Raw genomic sequence first — 5,479 nt, forward strand, 5'->3', positions numbered from 1 at the left:
AGAAAATGATCTAGTTTCATTCTTCTGCATGTTGCTGTCCAGTTCTCCCAACACCATCTGTTAAAAAGGCTGTCTTTTTTCCATTGGATATTCTTTCCTGCTTTGTCAAAGATCAGTTGGCTGTATACTTTTGGGTCCACTTCTGAGTTCTCAATTCTGTTCCATTGGTCTTTGTCAAAGATCAGTTGGCTGTATACTTTTGGGTCCACTTCTGAGTTCTCAATTCTGTTCCATTGGTAATGCTGAGCCTATTTTTAATGGTCATTGCTGAGTATGAATTTAGTTGTATATCCTTAGAAGGTAACCATGGTGAAATATATCACTATGAAAACTTCTGCCAAATTTTATAGTATGGTTGGATTTTTAGTTTTCTTTGATCAATTTGATTAAATTGATTCAATTTATTTTTAATCGCTTTTTATAGTTGTAGAGATATCTTGTAGTATTTTAGGATAAATAAGTTTGAAGAATAATTAGAAAGATTTTTTTTTAAGTAGTAAATTTTGGCTCACCATATCATTTGGATAATCAGAGCAGAGAGATTGTAGAAACATTGAAAATTTCTAGCAAGTATTTTAGAGAAAACAAAGATGATCCTTTCATGGGTTCAAGTCCCCAGTGGTCTGAGTGGAACCTATGTGATCACTCATTTAGAGTGCTTTTGGTTATTTTAAATTAAGGAGAAACTTAAAATATTCCTATTATATAAATCTTAATCTAAGAAAATGGACAATTCCTGTTTGTTTCACATCAGTTCATTCCCTGATAGGAAGAGACAGCAAAATGCTTTCAGAGCAGTTACTTAGCTTCCGTACAGACCAAGGTTCAAGTCCAGGTTCTTCTGTGAGACTCTGGAGAATTTATCCTGCACAAACCTTATTTTTATTTTTCAGATGCAGATGACAGTAGTGCCGCCATCACTGACTTGTTACAAATATAAATAAAATAAAAGTTCTTTGTACATTTTGGGGACATGCTGACTGTTTAATGAATATAAGCTCTTATCATTACGAAGTGGTAAAATGCAGCCAGCTTTTCTAAACTGATTGTCTCTTTTTCTGTCATTGACTAACCACGCACTTAATTCTTAGATATCAGTTTTCTTTATGCAGTATTAAGAATAAGGTTTTCATTCAGGATTAAATAAGAATACAGGATTTTAAGACATTAAATTGAAGGAAGGGATACAGTAAAACACTAAATAAAATGAAAACATGTCCTCAGAGAAGATGTTCACTGCATTTGGTTACTTTTAGTTTTAAAATGTTGAATCCTATTTTATTCAACTTTGTTTATACTAAAAGAGATTAGGTTCCTTGATTGTACAGAGACATCTAATATTGGAACGGTAGGAGAGAATTTCATGTTGTAAATGTAAAATTAAATATTTAATGCTCCCATTTAAATTTACAAGTCCATGAAGAAATTACCTTCTGATGAAGCTGAATGAGGCTGCAAGTGTTGCTGCAGAGAAAATCCTTAGTACTCTGCTCTGAATGTCTTTTGACGCCTTCAACATTACCTCTGACATTCTTTTCACAGCCTGAGCCATTACTGGCTTTCTGATGCCTGTCACAGGGTGCGTTTTCAGGGTTCCGGGATTTCTGAATCAGACAAGCTGCTTGCATATTTTATTAAGCACAAAGTTTTTAACACAGAATGGTTAGCTATAACTGGGTCGTTGCTACTGAACAGTGAATGACACATTTAATGCCATTTTTCACTGGCAAAATCTGCTCTGTACTTCCAGTGAAATGTGACTCACACAAAGTGAAAGCTTCATATTATTTTCCCTCTGCCAGACTGTCTCAAAGAGTGAAAAGTAAAATTGTGATTTCTGAGAGCAGGTTCCTTTATGGAGGTACATGTCTAAAGTCAGGAGGAAAACATTACTCATCCCAAACACTTTCTGTAAGTGAAAGGCACATTTTTTATTTGATACTGTTATACATTGATTTTTGATGTTGGTTCTTTTAACTGGGTTCAAAGTGGTGAACAATTAAGGTGCATCATCTTTTGCTTTGAGGGAATGACATAACATCTGGGGAATTTTTGACTTTGAATGAGACTTCATGAAGCAAGCTGTTATATAGCACCTATCAACTGGGTCTGGGCACATAAAAAAATAATAGAGCCCATCCCTCATATTTAGTCACATTAAAACAATGACAGTAGAGACAACAGGTGCTAATAGAGTTATGTTCAAAGCACTATCCGGAAGTAGCGATTTTAGAATTATGACAGATCTGTAAGCATATAATTATTTTATTAATTATAATTGAAATTAATGTGCCTCTGAATCTGTATTTAAACATGGTAGTTGAATAACCCACATTTTACAGGTTATGTAATTCAGAACTTTCTGTTTATAGTTCATTTCCACTTTTCTTATGTCCTCCACTTTCTCCCCAATGTGCTTCCACCAACATGTCTACTCTCAAGTAAGGGTGTTTTTGTCAGGACTTTAGATTAAAAGTGAGGCAAATCTCTTGGACTCTTTAAATTCTCCAGTAATGGTTGATTTTTTTCCCCTCAGTAATGGTTAATTTTATGTGTCATTTTGTCTTGGCCATGGTGCTCAGACATTTGGTTCAGTATTTTTCTGGATGTTTCTCTGAAGGTGTTTTTTGGCTGAGATTAATCTTTAAATTGCTGGAATTTGAGTAAAGCAGATTGCTTTTCATCATGTGGTGGGCCTCATCCAATACGTTGAAGGCATTAATAGAACTAAAACTAATCTACTCTTAGTGCAAAGGTCTGCCAGCAGACTGTCTTTGGATTCAAATTGCAGCCGTCCCCAGTCTCCAGCCTGCTGGTCTATCCCATCAGACTTTGGACGCACTAAGCCTCCACAGTCACATAAGCCAATTTCTTAACACAAAGTTCTCTTTATATAATACATATTCCATTGATTCTGTTTCTTTGGAGAACCCTAACATGGCTCCCCTAACCAACTTAAGTTTCTGTGGAGTTTTTTTTTTTTTAACATGTTTTTTGTTTAATGTTTTATTTATTTCTGAGAGAGAGAGAGACAGCGTGAGCAGGGGAGGGTCAGAGAGAGAGGGAGACAGAATCTGAAGCAGGCTCCAGGCTCTGAGCTAGCTGTCAGCACAGAGCCTTGACGCGGGGCTTGAACCCACGAACTGTGAGATCATGACCTGGGCTGAAGTCGGATGCTTAACCGACTGAGCCACCCAGGTGCCCCAGTTTCTGTGGCGTTTTATATCACCCTCACCCCTTGACCCTGAGGAGGGGATGTATACAGCAGGGTCCCACATGACCGTTCTATAGCTCTCATCTTCCCATCTTCCTTACTCTTCTCCAAACCCTTCTACAGTTCAGAAAAGTCTGCCTTCTTCCACCTATTTCTCCCTTCCTCTTTCCTCTTTCTTCTCCTTCTCCTTCCCTCCCTCCCTCTCTCCCTCTATGCCTCCCTCTTTCATCATCTCTCTTCCCTCCCTCTTTCCTTTTTTCTGTGTATCCAGGAAAAAAGGCTCTATTTTCTTATACTCTCCCTATTCTATGGTTAGTTATAAGCTTCTAGCTTGATTCCACAAGTCTTAATGTGTACATTTTTAATTTTTTTATATGTTTTATTTATTTATTTTTGAGAGAGAGAGACAGCAAGAGTAGGGGAGGGTCAGAGAGAGAGGGAGACAGAGAATCAGAAGCAGGCTCCAGGCTCTGAGCTGGCTGTCAGCACAGAGCCCGACATGGGGCTTGAACCCACCAACTGCGAAATCATGACCTGAGCCAAAGTCGGATGCTTAACCAACTGAGCCACCCAGGTGCCCCAATGTGTACATTTTTTAAAAAAGCTGTTATAATTCTAAAAACCCCATAAAACCCAGTTAACGTCTGATTCTAGGCATTGAAATCCAGGGCTTTCATGATTATTTTCTATATCAAGTTGGAGAAAAAGAGAAAGAAAAGTAAAACATACACACACACAAATCAGAAACTCAGTCTACTCCTTTGTTCTGTGTGTGTTTTGCTGGTTTGGTTTAAAGGTGGATGGGATTAGGTCAAGGAGCTAAGAGGATGGAAATTACATTGACTACATCAAAATAGTGTCCCATTACAGTTACTGTAGGTTGGGAAAGGAATTCAAAGAAAGAAACATGAGGCTTAGTTTCAAGCATTCTGAAGAATGTGCTTTTATGTTCTGCAGATGACATAAGCCAACAGTTGGAAGTATTTGAGGACAATGATTATAATTATGTGGGTACAGCAGAAGGAGGTAACAATATAAAATAGCAAGGTATGGTGGAAAAGTATGAATTCTAACCATACAACATTGGATTTTTTAAAAAGTTTATTTATTTTAGGAGAAGGAGGGAGAGCGTGAGCCATCGGGTAGAGAGAAAAGGTGAGAGAGAATCCCAAGCAGGAATTGTGCTGTCAGCACATAGAGCCTGATGCGGGGCTCAAACTCATGAACCATGAGATCATGACCTGAGCTGACACCAAGAGTCAGATGCTTAACTGGTAGAGCCACCCAGGTGCCCCATAATCACACAAAATTGGATTTTTAAATTCTGGTTTTAATCCTAGCTATGTACCTTAGATAGGTTTCTTTCTTTTTTTCCATTTTTATTTTTTTACACAAGCTAAGATTTATGTCCCATATAAATAGTAGGGATATCATAAATATCTGCCTGATTAAGCAGTTTTGGAAAATCAATTTTTACACATTTTAGTCTTTTAAAATGCTTATCACATTTACCATTCTTTTGGTTTATATATTTTATTTCCTTAATGAGGGTTAAGAAACCTTATTTCCTATAACCATAACCCATAACCCCTTCCTGCCTTTGCACTGGTATTTCACCCTACTTTACCCCTTGTCCTCTGTGATTTGGCCATATAGAACCATCTTAGTTCATGGAGTCCCCTGGCATTCTCTTACCTTTGGATCTTGGTATAGATTGTGTCATCTACCTATAACTCTCCTTCAGCTATCTTTTTTTTTTTTTTATTGTTTATTTTGAGAGGGGGGAGGGGCAGAGAGAGAGAGGGAGACATGGGATGTGAAGCAGGCTCCAGGCTCTGAGCTGTCAGCTCAGAGCCCGACAGGGGGCTTGAACCCACAAACTGTGAGATCATGACCTAAGCTGAAACCAAGAGTTGGACATTTAACCAACTGAGCCACCCTGGCACCCCTCCTTCAGCTATCTTCTTAGCTTAGATAATGCCTATTCATCCTTTAGGTCATCTAAATATAATGCCATTTCCTTCAGTAGGTTTTCTTAATGTCCTAATCAAGTCAGTTTCCCAATTTATAGGCTCCTATACTGAAACTTAAACTTATGGAACCCTCATAACACGATATTACTTGTTACACGGTTCTCTTCTCTACAAGTTGCAAACTCCAGTACAGCTAACATATTTTTATTTTGTTCACCACTATACCCCTAGGACCTAATGCAGTCTCAGACTGTGAATGCTCAATAAATGTTTTTTATTAAAATAAATTAAT

The sequence above is a fragment of the Hyaena hyaena genome, unplaced genomic scaffold, assembly GCF_003009895.1.
Source record: "Hyaena hyaena isolate Hyena2069 unplaced genomic scaffold, ASM300989v1 scaffold_244, whole genome shotgun sequence".
Classification (NCBI taxonomy): Eukaryota; Metazoa; Chordata; class Mammalia; order Carnivora; family Hyaenidae; genus Hyaena; species Hyaena hyaena.